Here is a 16,392-nt window from a genome sequence, read left to right as displayed (position 1 = left end):
GATTTGCATATAGACATGCAAATCACATCAGACAAGATTAACCCCGACATAGAGAGCTACGTCGACATTCGTCCTCGGCGTGTCTGCGCGAATAAAACCCATGGTTACGCTGTATCAATGCATCGTTTATGCTCTTTCAGATAGTTTTTCTGGAATGTGCGGTAGATTGTGTCGGCTGATCGAGATTTCTTTAAAAACAACACCGTTTTCTGATAACTCGGTCAGATATGTATACCTTACTGGCTTACACATGTAGTGGCCCAAATACATGGTTAATATACCAAGCCAATTTATCTCGATATCGATATCATTTTCAAATGTTTCATAAACAATTTATGATCCGTGTCATGCAATTAATAGTACAAATGTTGACGACTATATGCATGATGGGACATGTAACGTATACCAAATATCTTTGTGCACTCAAAAGAGTTTTGGCCGAAGGGAGCCATGAGGCATCATCATATACATCTGTCTCATAAGGTGTGTTATAAAAGACCTTGAAAACGGACAAAGCAGTTTTTGAATTTTGTATGGATCTCATATTCCATTCTGTATTTTATAAAATGCAAGCAGGGCGCGCATGTCTCTGGAGTCTAATGGGTGACCTTGAAGTTGGGAATACTATCTGCACCTTCCACATTGCCAGCTATACGTGTACCAGTACTGTGCGCAGCCTATAAGTGCATCACCCAGGCCACACGTCACGTCGCAGAGAAAAGGGAGATACTATACATTTAATTTAAAGAAGATGAGTTTGTGATACAATCATGAACCGGGATTCAGTGAGTGAGATATTGTAATACCAACCAGTTACTCTCATAATACAAATCACCGCGTTTGTCGACGTCATTAACAACCTCACCATCACGCCTCGGGGACAGATATTCTGACTTTCAAACTTTTACAATTCTTTTCTGATCTACAACTTGTGGAGGTTCATTTTAAAGCTCCTGGCGTAAGACAACTTTTCACCGGCTTAGTTTTTCGGAAATCGAAAATTTTATTTTTTTCTCCATAGAGGTAACACAGGAATGGCGGCCATTTTGAATTTTAAATATCGGTAAATCTTGGGTTATTTGTTGCTCTAGTACCAAAATTTGCACGGTGACCCCCGATTTTTATTCTTGATTTTGTGAGAGAATGGCTGAAAGTTTCATTTAGGAAAGATTGAGCAAAAGTTTAAGTCTTTCACTTTCGAGGCGCATACTACCTTAAATCAATTCGTTATCTTCTAATTGGACTTTTTGCATTATTTTTTCCAAAGTTAGAATTTGCTTCGTTGCGTAGATACTAAAGTGGGGGCATTTGTTAAAGTGGCGGTTGCTAACAACGGCTCTCTCATTATCGTGCCTGTGGCAATGACGCACGGATTACTACACGGTGCAAATGACTGACGTAAAACATCGCACAGAAGAATGTTTGGGGACTAAAAACAGTCTTTTGAACTGTCACACAATTTTGCAGATTTGTCTCGTGTCCAGGTGTCCTTTATCCGGGAAAACTATCGATCACAACGCGACACTTGAAAGGCAAAATAAAGTCTTTGACTCTGAAGAGGGCGGATTTTCACCTCTCCGGCTCACACACATACGTCAGTGACTTGTCAAAATGAATTACGTGAGCAGCCTGCTTTAAGAATGTGACAGGGCCGCATATCTGTCATTTAATAATACTGACTTGCGTAAAAGCTATTTGCGAATATTTTATGATGGTTCTTGTTGATTACCTCAGATTTGTACAATCCTCAACAGACCATAATAGGTTGTAGAGCACACACAATATACTCTGATAATTTTCACAGGAAGAATATGACTATTTACATGTTTACATGTCACTCATTGAAAATTTCCAGCGCTAAACATCCCCCTCCCCTCCCAAGCGAATTGAAGAAAATTTCTGAACTTATTTTTGCACTTGAATGTTCCAAACTTGACTGTTTTCTATTTTGTGAATCACAAAATTGCGAGAACCAGTGAAAAAATTTAATATTATTTTCCAGTTGTAATGCTAGCTCTATGCGCTCCATTCACTGGCTTTTCAAATAATTATTTGGACTTTGAACCAGACGATGGCTGGTCAGGTGATAAAGGTGTCACGATGTCTCACTAACCTATACGTAACCTTGGAACCGTGTTATCCCCTGTGATTGAATTTGACACAGCCTTCAAAGATCTGATTATAACGTTTTAGCTTTGTTCGGGTCCCAAATGAAATGTTTGAATTCAATAAGAGATCTCGCTTTTCGCTCATTTGTTCCGGTATGTATAAGCGCGTCTTCTTATAGGGACATGTGAAATCCTTTGTGACGTCACACCTTGAAGCAATGAGATGACAAAAATAAACGCGAGTCACAGTAATAAATTGACTAGTGTGGCCTGCAAGTTGGTCTTGAGCACGTTTCAACAGTCACCTTTGGATACAGATTTGGGACCGTATTTGAATATTACAAAGACAATTTAATTGGAAAACCATGGTCATGAAAATCATTGACAATGCTGTTTAAAACTAATTAAGACTATCAGTTATTGTTAAACACTTTTTTCAATGACAAACAGACGACGAACCAAGGTTTTTGTGCCAAAGGTTGACCTTTAGGGGTCAAAAGGCGACCTTTAACGGACATACCTGTATGGTTGTTTTCATAAAGTGTTTTATTTGTATCACAACGTCAACATTCTCTCTCTCTCTCTCTCTCTCTCTCTCTCTCTCTCTCTCTCTCTCTCTCTCTCTCTCAACGAAACAAAACAAAATACAAACAAACATAGTCTCAGTAAGAGCTTGGGTCATCCACTGCGGAAATCTTTATTTGACGTAAACCGTGACCCTAAACACTAGCCGATAATGTATGCTGTGTCTTGTCATAAGCGCAGTGCAAAGTTTCTATTTTCGCGCGAAGTTTTTATAGAGCCAAAAATAATATGATGTATTTCCCTTATAAATGTCAGGAAAGAAGGCAGGTCACTCGGGAACTTCTTAATTTTCGAGTGCGACCCGTTTTAAAGACGATAAAGTTTGATAAAATCATGGGTGATTTTTAAAAGATTGCGAAAAAGTTTGAGCTATGTCGAGATAACGAAAACATGTATTTTTAATTGGCCTGAACTTCTCATTCAAAGGGCGCAAATGTATCTATATGCTCCAATCAGAGGTCTATGTTCTAATCAACTGCTCTTGAACTCCAAGGTGTCGATTTATGATAATTTATGTTAATTGGTGGTATTCAATTGTGTACAACCATTGTTGTCTTCTTTCGTTCAGAGGTTACAGACCTTGCGGTTCCCATAGGTCTAGAGTCGTATGCTGTGTCTGATGAGTGGCCTCGCTTTCAGTCTCCACCAAGCGATTAACAACCAGCTGATAATTAGGTTAACACCATTTGATACCTCAACTTAGCTCTGAACGATGGTTGTTTAGCCTGTAATTGTCCCTGTAGGTCAAAAACCCTGTTCCGGCTCCTTTCTTATATCCCATTGTTCTGCAGAGTGTAAATTGTCCCCAATCGTCATTTCTGGTTTTCGACGTCCGGCCGCACACATCCCGGCATTGTACTATAGTAGCGGGGAGGATGATCTCCTTCTACCGCCATGGTATTGGATACCAGCCATGCATGTAGAGTTGTATTTCCCCAAACACTGAAATGTTGATATTTAAAACAAGAACAATGAAAAATGGGCAAATGTCACGGCTCAGCAGACAGCGCGACCTTGTATGCACAAATTTGTCAAATTTCTTGGTACGGTCATGGAGGTCTCGCTAATATATATATATATATATATATATATATATATATATATATATTAGGATATATAATATATTATATATATAATATATTGTATATCCTAACCGTATATATATATATATATATATATATATATATATATATATATATATATATATATATATATATATGTCCCAACCGTATAATATAGGTGTAGAAGACTTGTATAATGTACACTTTATCATGGTATTGATCACGCTACACGACTCTTACATGTATGTTTTTACAGTTAATACCCTTCAAGCTCTAAATATGCTGGTAAATATTTAATATGAAGTGCAAATTGATTGCTTTTCGAATGTGGACATTTTAATTTATTTGAGTCATCTTCATTCAACTAGGTAACATTAATGAGGTCTAGTCATCGCAAGGAGAGGCCCCCTGACCCGAGGGCTGTATATATGCAGCACATCCGTTATTGTAGCTAGTGAACCGGGAAGTACAGCTTTCTCTGCAAGCCTAGAGGATTCATCGACGACAAACACATAAGCAACAAAATTCAAAATGTACTGTTGTTTTGTCAAACTCAGGATAAGGCTTTCTTAAATAGTTCATTCATATTAGTTCTCTCCGCGAAAGTTCTCATATTTTTAACGTTGCTGTGTGCCGGCACCTGGTCACCAAAAGGGGGTGTATCTGCAGTGATCAGCAGATATTTACGATATAAAGCCACTTTGCGGGCTTGACACCAACAAAATATTTGCCCAAGTCGACCGCTTGGCGACCCCAAACAACCCGGTATCGCTGAATCATGGCGTCCCCTTACGCTGGCTACGTGAGACACTTCACAATGCAAACAGTATTTCTATTAATGTTTACCAATAACCTTTTTAGCGCCAAACTCAAATTTCGTTGCCTTTATAAAATATACTCCAGTCAATTTTTTTCAGATTTTTGCCAAATTTTTGACAAAAGAGTGTAACCATTGAAATGTGGTATCTATTTGGTCCAAAATTGTAAAACAGTTACCAAAATCTTCACGAAATTTGTAAAATTTTGCACTAAAGTTTTTGATGGGAAATAATAATAGCACTCGAAGGGTTAATCACAAGTTAGGGAGCGTTCAGTTTTTACGGCCTGGGGGGCGGCAAAATCTTGTCGCCGGTGTTCAAAAAAATATAGACCCCCTGCATTTTTTGTGAAAAAAAGATGACCCCCCCCCCTTTGTCAGACGAAAAAAATTGATGACCCCCCCCTGAAAAATAACCAAAACCCATATGTCAAATTTACCCGCATGGTTTGGATTTGAACTCCCGTACACGGCGCACTTTCGTGTAGCAGAGATGCCAGTGCACAAACTTCTCAGCCACATCCATTGAAACGTCTGTTAATTAGGACGACTGTAAGGCAATTTTTAACTTCATTTCCATAGACAACTCATGTCCATGGACATCGTATAAAGTAAACTTTATTGGAGTGGTTCGCCACAGGCAGCCCTTCGGTTAAGAGGGTCATGGGCCATTACGTAAAGTCAACTTTATTCTAGTGGTATCCGGTATCCGGTAAAGAGGGTCGATCATGGCTATTGCATATATACAATGCAAGATCCGAGGTACATGAATATTCCACATTGATTAAGGGTCATTAGCATAGAATCTCAATACCGAAACAATGCTCATTAATGTAATCTGCATATTTGAATATCATTATACCTCGCATCTTGCACTAATAGATTGCATAAAGTAGACTTTACTGGACAGGGCCGCTGAAGGCGCGCAGCCATTACCATTATTCAGTGCGTGATCCCAGGGGTCCCTCAAAAATGTTTCTAGTACAAGCCGCGGCTTCAATTGGGAATTTTATGGTAAGATTGCCGTGGGGTATTACATAAAGTTAATTTATTGTAGTGGGCCGCTGCAGGCGGCCCGCCGGTAAAGAGGGTCGATCATGGCCATTGCATGAAGTAAACCTAATTGGAGTGGGCCGCCAAAGGCGTCTGCCCGTTAAGAGGGTCATGGGTAATACATAATGTATATTTATTGTAGTGGGCCGCCGAAGGCGGCCCGCCGGTAAAGAGGGTCGATCATGGCCATGGCATAAAGTGAACTTTATTGTTGGTATTATGTTTTTGAAAATGTGGTGAACCCCCCTTTCCTACCAGTGAAAAAGCGATGACCCCCCCTTTTGCGGATTCCAAAATTACGATGACCCCCCCCCTGGATTTTGCCGGGCCCCCGGCCGTAAAAACTGAACGGTCCCTTAGACGGCATGGACCGAAACGCACGAGCCAGTACCATCCTACAGAGAAAAGGACAACAAATATAAGAGGAGAGACTAGTCCAAAGTATTTCGTTCAAAAACAATTATAGAAGGAAGTCTTAATGCCATGGGGGTAGAAATGAGAATCGAATATCTCCATGGTAATGCAACGTCAATTTTTCAGTATTAATGGTACATGCCGCACATGAGAGAGAGAGAGAGAGAGAGAGAGAGAGAGAGAGAGAGAGAGAGAGAGAGCATTAGAGTTGCAAATCTTAGGTCTTTACTTGTACTATTGTTGAGCAACCGGACGTTACGTAACTTTACAAATGCTGTGAATGCTTGACATATTTTAAAAGATCCCAACAACTAACGCTGGCGAAGCGGATCGACTTGGCGCCGGCCTATCGGTGTTCCTGCAGGTAAGTAGACCAACTACCTTCTGCTGTTGTCAACGCTGGTAGATCGGCGTCACGTCACGGCCGGTGCTATCGAGGAACATGGATGTTATCGGGACGGGATATGCCTTGAAAGGAGCTAAACAACCAAAACTTTTCAAACAGATGAAGTTTGCATACCGATACAAAACAGCATGAATTTCACGAATGACTTGATTATAAAGCATCACGCTTGGTTTGTTTGACATGTAACAGATCAGTCTGGTGGTATAGTACAGGTAGTACCATAGACCCTCGAGAAAAACGTTTTTCTCGAGGGTCTATGGTAAGATCAACCCATAAAATCTAGGATAATGCTTCTCCGCAGTTAAAGACATAAAAAGATAGTTTCTTCTAACTGCTTCGGAGCATTCAAGTCTCAGAATTTCGATATATTTCCAGAAAACCAAAGAGAGAGTACTTTGCACATAGACCCTCGAAGTAGGTTCCATGGTGCACGGAGTGCAACATGACTAAGGGAAGAGTGTTTTGAGTTGACAAATACCTGAGAGGCTTTTGTCACTTTAACCCTTTCACCCCCAGTTCCCTGTGTACAGGTCCAACTTTACCATAGAAAACAATGGATTTGGGACAAACCATGGTGGTGAAAGGGTTAAGGCAGATGTAGCTTTGGTTAATAAGGCCAACCTGAGTTAAGTTGATGATAAACGTGTTTTAATGACCAAAACATCAACAGACCATGAAATTACAGTTCTCAGCTCCGTGGGGGTAAATTCTATCGTTCCTAAATACCTTCCGATATGTATGCAAGCAACGGCACATAAAAACCACAAAGCAGGCTTAGTAAGTAACCATGGTTACTGTCGATGGAATGTATCCAATAAAAAGTGTCTACGACCAAATTACGAAGAAACGGTTGACAACAAGTGGTTCTTATATTATGTAAATTTTAATTATACTTTGATCTTGCGACAGGCGGGGCTACGACCATCGACAACGTTTCTTACGATGCTCTTTGAGAAACACACAAACATATATATATATATATATATATATATATATATATATATATATATATATATATATATATATCCATTCTAACGCTTACAGTAGTTTACAACAACTCACCTGACTTAAGTGTCAGGAACGATACCTTATTTGAGGTTAAAGGTCACAGAAGGTCAGGCTACCCAACATTCACACGGTGAGGACATTATCCTGCAGTTACACCTCCGTGTTTACCGAAGTATTTCCTTCGACCGCTTGTCTAAGATAAGGCCATCGCCGATTGGAGTTCTGAAAAGTGTTGTGTTTTGCCGTGCAAGGTCGACATCTGTCCTTGAATGATAGGTGGACCTTGACTTAGGCTTGAGCCAGTCAGGTCTACAAAAACATGACTATAGGGACTAACCAAGCCGCTGAGAGGAACTGACGTTTGAAAAACATTGCCCACCAGTCTTATGTGCAGAAACTTGTACCAGGGCACGAGTCTCATGACAGGGTACAGCATTATCAATATTTGGACAAACTGGTCCCACGAGATTTGAAATATATACGAAACACGCTTTTCTAAAAAACCGTGTTAAAAAGTAGGTCCGGGTATGCTACATTACGTCATTCTTTTGTTACAGATGAACGCCAAGCTGGAAATCTGTCTGGTATACGTCATCATCACCTGCCACTCTCAATCGCATCACCAGCAATGCAATGCTGGTACTTCGGATCAATGCTTGCCAAACGTAAAGAAAACACGTGGATTTCTTTACCTTGAATTAGCAGAGTTCGCTTTCGTTTATGACTAGATTCGGAAGCGCTTATTGATAAAACGGGGGGATATTGGATTTCTGGGGATGTGTCACCTGGAGGAAAGCAATGTGCAACCCCCACGCACGCTATTACCTCACCACTTTGGAATCCACACTTTCCATTGTACATTTAGGGACGCGCTGGCGCTGTGCCAACAAACGAATGGATGTTGAAATCAATAAAGTGTACTTTATCCATTCACCAACATCCGTATATGAGATCTTGATGTTCATAGACTAAATCTTCACGTGTCTACAATAAGATCTACAAAGCGGAGAAAAACCAATGTGAAACACCCTCCTCCCTAACCAAACAAAGAATTAGATTTCTTGTCCACTGAAATCGCTTAAGCGACACAAAAGGTTTCATTGTGGAGTCATCGTGTGTGCCACTTTTTAGTCGTACTTTTATACAATGCTTCCATTTTCAGTGTCGTACCTTCTTTTGGTAAATAATGCAAAACTTTGTTAACGTCCGTTGTAATCAGCTGACCGGCCAAATATGTCAAATGAAGCACAGGGTTCACCAGGGTGGTTTCACGTCACAGGCCTTTGAATCTTGACCGACATCCCTGACTCCCGCCTTTGCATTGATACCTATGATCGCCAACAGCGGAATACAGCACAAAGGGCGAATGGATGTTGACCCTTTGTACAACCATGGAGGTAGTAGGAGCTACCTCCATGGTACAACCGATTCCCGGCCCCGGGCCAGTACAACATATTCGATATTAAGCTATTATATAAAAAAGCTCCCCGGTCTGAGCTACACTGCTATGCCACACTATTTTTAAGCTGTCCAACAACAGGCTTCCGATGTATGTATAAAGCTAGTGCATGGTGCACTGGCACGTTCGTCGTTGTCCTGTAATATTATCAAGAAAGCACTGGGTCACAGTCTGTTTGAACCACACTCTGGACAGAAGCTGCGGATAACATGGCCCGGTTTGAATAGCTGCCTCTCCAAGCACGGTCCCTCCACAACCGTGCTCCAAGTTACCAAAAACATGGAGTTGGATGGCCATCTCCTACATCAATGGGGCCGATGCTAGTAGTAGAGCGTTGGTGGCACTCACATTGTCCATGACTCACGCTGTGAACTCGAAGGTACTATTCAATAATCATAATGCAGCGAAAGCTGTACGCTTTAATTCTTTAAAAGCCGCTCGAAGAACAAGATATCATGGTTGGTTGAGTCCTAATTTGACTCAATCGAACTGTCGATCGATATGGGCACGTGATTAGTACACCAACGCTACCAAAATGCAAATTTGCCCGCCAACGTCCTTTTCCGCGTGATGCAATAGCCATCCCATATCTTTTCTCACGTCCTGTTTGTCTGACCTGGCCCGCTTCGGCAACCTGTTGAGCAAATCACCGCATTGTCATATTATAAGCACGATTATGATTAAAAAACGCTCTGCAACGCGAGTTGGCGGGAATAATGCCCTCATTTTCCACCTCGTCTCTCGCAAAATTTCAAACGATGAAAACCGTATCATTACTTTTCGAATATCCATTTTATTTATTTGAAAACTGGAATACAGTGTACCAGTAAACAGAAAGAACTCACCACACAAAGTGCGCCAGTGGCCTATGACTGAGCATGGACGTCTTTTTTTACGTCCATGGACTGAGAGAACTGTTAAACTGGTCGGACAGAGTCGGACTCGAAAGCGAAAGACAAACTTTCGCTAAAGCTTTTTTCATGGAAACTTTCAACCACGCTCTTTCAAAGTCAAGAATAAAAATCTGAGATAAGCATGCAAATTTGGTATCAGAGGAACATATTACCTTAAATATTTAAATTCAAAATGGCCGCTATCTCTGTGGTAACTTAACTCTCTGGGAGAAATATATTTCCTATTTTCACAAAACTAAGAGGATGAAAATTTCACTCACTCCAAGGGCTTTAAAATGAGTACCAACAAGTGGTAGATCATAAGAGAAACTGGAAATTTTGAGATTCCGAACATCTGTCCCCGAGGCCCATGCTACCTTAATATAGCTCCGAAGGACACGTGATCGGATTTGTGGTTCAACGACCGGTCGGCAGGCGGCCCTCACAGCAATGAGCTCATTCAGGTGTCCTTGCGCGGATTGGGTGCCGTCCAGGGGTTGATAATAAACAACCTAAAGCCAAGATAGAACATGAAAATGGCGATGACAAAAGTAATGACTTCAACATTTACCTCTGAACAATGAAAATGGGGAAAGAACATTCAATATTTACATTTAAATTACAAAAGGAAACCCTGACTAGTTTGTAAAGACCCAATAAAACGTAGATGCGGTTTTCATGCACGACCTTCACAATCCTAGACAGTGTAGATGTATATGTACATATGCCTTGGGGCGTTTGTGGTTATGTGTAGCAGAGTAATGAGTGATCTTTTCCAAACTAAATCGATCTACTGCCCGCACATCAGTCTACTGTGCGTTTGATACCCAGAGTTCAGCCCTCGTTTCTCCGCCGTTTGATTCATCCCGTTCGGAAACACCGAGAATGGCCTTCCGTTGACTCATAGACAGTAGAAGCGAGACAGTTTGTGTACCATTTTTCGAGGATCTATTACTTTATCAGACCTCGGCGCACTCTGTGCTAGTTCAGATTTGCTCGTGCCCCCCCCCCCTTTTCCCGAGGGATAATAAGACGAACTGGCAGAACCCATTACAGCCGTATGTACAACCTTGCTTTGTACTGTGAGTTACAGTAATGTATCAGATGTTGCACTCAGTTTGATTATTCGACGCTGTTTGAGGGCCATCCTGATCCTGTAGACCTGGGCTAATAATCGTTTTAAGACTACACGCAGAAGTGGGACAGCCAGTGTGGTTTGAGCAAGATACTGATGTTTTCAGTGATATTCAGTATCAGGGTGATGCTGGGATAACTGTCATATGAGGACGATATTAGTAACACAAGAATTGGACACTAAAAATGATGTTGGCAAGCACTGACTCGATTAGAGAGAGATGATCAAAATGCTAATGAAATTAGACCTCCGAGTTACAGTATAGCACGAGTATTTTCTTGGAGTTCAAATAACACACAAAAACAACAACAACAACTACCCCACTAAGCAGCAATTTTCTGCCTGACATTGCTGTGGTTGTATCTCTGCGAACCGATACGTAAAACCCCGGCAAATTGTGATGTGTTGGCTAAGTATGATGGTGGCATATCGAATAACGATTTCTTGTATGATTTAAGCTAAATAAAATGAAAAATAGACATAAATGTCAATTTTTCATTATCGTATTTTAGAATGGGAATAAAGACCAAATGCTCACAGACCGTTGTCCCAAAACGCGCGTGGTTTCTTAGCGGCAGTTGGACAGAACGACATACAAACCACAGGTTGTCTGCTAAATTGATCGATTTTCGGCTTGATCTATCGATCCTGTAGTCGATATGCCCGCCACTGTAACCTAAATACTCACAGTAGCGGGCATATCGACTACGGGATCAATAGATAGATCCGAAAATTGATCAACTTAGCGGACTACCAGATAAGGAGCGCCTGTGATACAAACTAGGCCCGGGCCGTGTCAAGATGCCCTTTCGAGGACATTGTCCGGTGCCAGGCCAGGGCACGGGTGAGTAGGAAATTTCTCACGCTCACACTGCTCGCCTCCTAGTAAACAATATAAAGAGTGTGGCAAAAAAAGTAATGTCTTTGAATATCCTTGAACTCGTATCGACGAAATTCAATTGTCTGGGCATTCTAAGATCAGAACGAATAAAACATATATTCAGGTTGTGCCTTGAGGCGTCAGCCGGGACGCCCCCTCTGGTAAACGATCATTGTTTCATGATAGTTCGTCTTTGAAAGTTAATACCAGGTATTAAAATAGTATATTGAGCACAATTATATTATCTCTGTGTGACCTAGCCACAAAAGACTGGTTCGAGTTTTATGAGAGCATTGGCACTACTAACTATGTAGGACGGTTTGCCTTTTATGGTAGGATCTCAACTCCTATCTGTGGAGAGCGGTAGAATGATAGCCACACACAGTAGATGTCATTTGAGGTCAAGCCAGGTAAAGGCAATGAACGAAGACGTTGCATGAATATCTGACCTGCACCCCAAAGCCTATCTTGTGACATCAGGGCTCGACCAATAGGCATCGGAGGGGATGTTCAACATTTGAAGGGGAATCTGCAAAGCTAAAATCGCCAAGATCAGGAATTAGCACATATTCATAAGAAATTGTCATATCCTGGGACGCGAAAGATATTTGTCTGACCACCCTTTCAAGATCTGTCGGCGTATCCCTTGCCGCTGCTGTGCGATTTCAAAGTCGCTCCATCACCGAGGCCGTGCGGATACTGATACATGAAGCCCGGAAATGATTGGAAGTGAGCCTCGAAGTGCAGTAGCGGTAACGGTGTGAATGAATCATCGGCGGTTCTCGGTGCCAAGCATTTCAGTTCAGCAGAAAAGTGATTTGCACGCGTCCAGTGTGTGGTTTTGTTTCGACTCCTGCAGCTTTGTCAGGAATTTCTAAACACAGGAAGTCATTAACTAGTGACTCATTCTATTTACGTAGCGGAATGGAAAGGGGAAGAAAACACTTTCAGTTTCCTAGATCCGAATTTGTCATCGATCAAAACAAAAACATACATTAATTAAATGCTTCGCCATGGGGGGGGGGGGGATATAATGTATATAAAGTAAATTGGGTGTTCCAATTTTAGCATCTATAGATACATTGTGCCAATAAATTAAAATATGTGTGTGTGTCTATATATATATATATATATATATATATATATATATATATATATATATATATATATATATAGAATAGCAAGAATTATAATAATTCTCATCCCATAATGAAACTACAGTACCATAAACATTCAGCATATTTGTTAAGGAGCACATAGATTTTCATGCGTGGTTAATTTTCCTTGTGATTAAATGAAATTTCCTTTTACGACTTCAGCGACCTAATTTGCACCGAGCACTTATTTCTCTCGTTTTAATCTTCTTTATTCATGATTCATGTGATATTTGGTAACTGCGTCTCGTTTGAGTATTCTTCTGGTGTTTGGTGAGCCAGCGGGATTTCTATTCATGTGGAATGGTTTAATTTCCTACCACCTAAACACACATCAATATGTGTGGGAACAAAAGAATTCTCGAAAAGGAAATAACGTATTCCTTATCAGATAAATCTTACCCGAACCAATAAACTGTATTACCGTGCCGTTGATGACAGGTATTAAACCTACCAGTGCAGTGACAAAATGTTCTCCTTGAAAAGCCCTTCGTATTTTTCTCGTATCAACTATAGAGGGCGCTCATATCGCCAAGCCTGCCGAAACGAAATTCTGTCAGTGTTCATATTCAGCCAAGATCAGAACACATAGTGTTCTGATGTTGACTGAATAACATACAGAACGAGGGAAGTGTGCTCTTCTGTGTAAAATGATCACATAACTAATATCTTAAGACTAAAAGATATCTGAAATGATAACAGAAATGGCAGGCTTCAACAATGGGAAATGATTGCAAAAACTAGAGGAGGTACAAATATACTTTTGCAAGAGAGAATTAAGACCATAGGAATATGAAACACTACTCAATTCCTCAATTGTACTGAATCCTGGAAGCAAATAATCAGCTTAAAAATTCAAAATGAAGAAAGCCATGATATTCTAGACTTAGAGAACTACGGTCTTACAAAGAGTGATGCCAAAACCACTTGAAGTCACTTTACTGGAAATTAGTAAGAAATGGCATGGATTTAAGTCAAAGGTCAAAATGGTCAAAAATAGGCGAAGAATCTTACTCTCACCAACAATTACAAAACTTCATTATTCAGTCGTCTGAATTCAACAAGAATTGTAAGCAATTCAGTAAATGACTTTAATTAGGGAGCCATCATTATTTACACCTGGGGGATCGGAGGAATGTGAGGGGGTCATTCAAAAAATTGAAAACTTCAAGGGGGCTGTTCAAAATGTGGAGAAAAAGAAGGGGGTTACTCAATTTTTTGTGCGAAATAAATTGAAACACCTCTCAGATTGCACCATTGCACACATCAATTTCTCAAAATTTTCGATGTGAGAGGGGGGACACCCCCCTCTCGTGCTCTCCCCGTTGGGGTGTTCTAACAGTTTTACTAGTAAAAGACAAATTGAAAATACCTCTCAGATTGTACTACACTGCACCATTGCACACATCAATTTCTCAAAATGTTCACAGGATCTAGGACAAAACTGAACTGATGTGAATTCATCCTTTATTATCACAGAAACATATATTTTATTTGACCTCAGTTCAACACAGGCGAACTAGACACTAATAGTCTAAAATATGATATTATTTTCGCAATTATCAAAAATAATTAATCATAATTATGAAACATTGATATCACTAAAACCTAGTCAGTATTTCATCCCGGTTGAGCCTTTCTGAGGAGCAGCACTCGATAAAAACGTGTATGACATGATTCAAAATGATTATAATGCAACATAAGACATATACTGTATCTCCTTGTAAAATAAACAATTTGGATCATAAGAAATTCAGTTACTCTAGATGGGATTAAGGTTTCCCTCCAATCATACATTATGCAACTCAAATGCTATCTATCTTTATGGATGAATACACTGTATTTCATTTATAAGCTGGTTAATAAAGTTAATGATTTTATAACAAACCTTTCAAGCCGTGTTAGACTTGAAGGTAAAGAATGTGTCTTAAAAGCAATTCCTAAAATGGTATTGACTGATATTCTCTCTTCTTCAGGCTAAATTGCTACTTCTCTGAAGACAATACTTTAAACTTTTATTGGACAACTTTTCATTTTCACGGTTTTACAGATTTGATTTTCTTTGCCATTTACGTTGGAATAAATGTCTTACAAATAAAAAAAAAACTATTCAGTTTTTGTAGTTTGTTTTGCAACATCCTTTGCCACATCAGACAGATTGTGGTGATGGCAAGTCAGGGCTCGAAATTAACTTTTTTCTCTGGTAGTCCACCTGGGCTACCATTTTCTGAAGTTGGTAGCCCAGTGACAATGGCTGGTAGCCCATGCATATTTTAGTTAAGGGTTATTGTTTTTCATTAACCAGACAAGAAAAAGCAATTTTCAAGATTCTGCCCATGAAGTGAATTTTCGAGTCATTTGATGTGAATCCTTGCAAACCTGATTCCCAAAGGAAACAGGTATAAAGCCCCCCCCCCCCCCCCAATATGTTTCTGGTCCTGACATTCAGCAAAAGTGATGCGGCGAAGCGGTTTTCTTTTTTCCTTTTTTTTATTCTTAACTATGCTGGTTTGGCACTATTGATGCAACAGTTATTGTCTTTTATCACTGGCTGCATAATACTTCCGTTTTCTTTTTAGCATTTTTGGACATGCAAACAGGGATATCAAGGATAGCTGTACTGATGAGTATGTAACCCTCAAAAAGCCATAACGCGGAGGTTCTGAAATGACGCAGAAACATCTTTCTTTGGCCTAATGGACAACATTGATACTCAAAGTTAGTGACCTGTTGACAACTCGCTCACTCTCAGAATTGTACGCAAAATTTGGACAGTCGTCATGAAAACGACCACGACCTTCTCAGCACGACTAGACATAATGTAGCAGGGCTTAAAATACACCATGGGCTTTCTGTAGGGAGGTGGAATATTGTCTGTGATTGATACATTATGATCAAAATGCAATGAAAATGTGTTTTCATTGGCCATTTATTTCCTGCGCCTGTCATCCTAGTACATCAGTTGAGATACTTTGTTGCGAAGTTTCACTGCACGGTTGTCTTTGTAAATAGCTAACAAAGTCATAGTCTGGCCTTCTGTGTCCAACTGGATTTGACTGCAATTTAGCTCGTTCCAAAGTGACGGGCAGGACATGCCAAGTACTGTCTGAATTTTATGTCCCGGTCTTTCGTAGTCCGTGTGGACTACCATTTCATGGACTTTGGTTGCCCAAATGAAAAGTTGGTAGTCTAGGGACGCGGGACTACCGCTAATTTCGAGCCCTGCAAGTACAGGTTGTGTAGTTCGTACAAGTTGATTTTGTTTGTCAGTTGTCAGTTTACGGTGAAATATTATTATATTACCATGCCCTGTCCATTGCGTTTTAATTGGTCGAGCTGAACCACGTGACTACCCACAAATACACAGTAATGGTTTGTTTTCATGCCCGTGAATATGAATAATATCGTAAACATAGTAA

The 16,392-nt window shown here is 40.3% G+C and overlaps 1 protein-coding gene across 1 annotated transcript in view; it reads right to left on the bottom strand.

Moving 5' to 3' along the window:
• LOC139151368 (lethal(2) giant larvae protein homolog 1-like) overlaps positions 1 to 12,582 on the bottom strand; it is a 73,974-nt gene extending 61,392 nt beyond the window's left edge. The window contains exon 1 of the mRNA XM_070724123.1: positions 12,269 to 12,582. The gene's annotated coding sequence lies outside the window, so the exon portion shown is untranslated. The remainder of the gene's footprint in view (positions 1 to 12,268) is intronic.
• Between the last annotated feature and the right edge of the window lie 3,810 nt (positions 12,583 to 16,392).

This window comes from Ptychodera flava, chromosome 15 (assembly GCF_041260155.1).
Source record: "Ptychodera flava strain L36383 chromosome 15, AS_Pfla_20210202, whole genome shotgun sequence".
NCBI classification, from domain to species: Eukaryota; Metazoa; Hemichordata; class Enteropneusta; family Ptychoderidae; genus Ptychodera; species Ptychodera flava.
The sequence above is the reverse complement of the archived record's forward strand: the minus strand, read 5'-3'. Positions and strand labels throughout refer to the sequence as shown.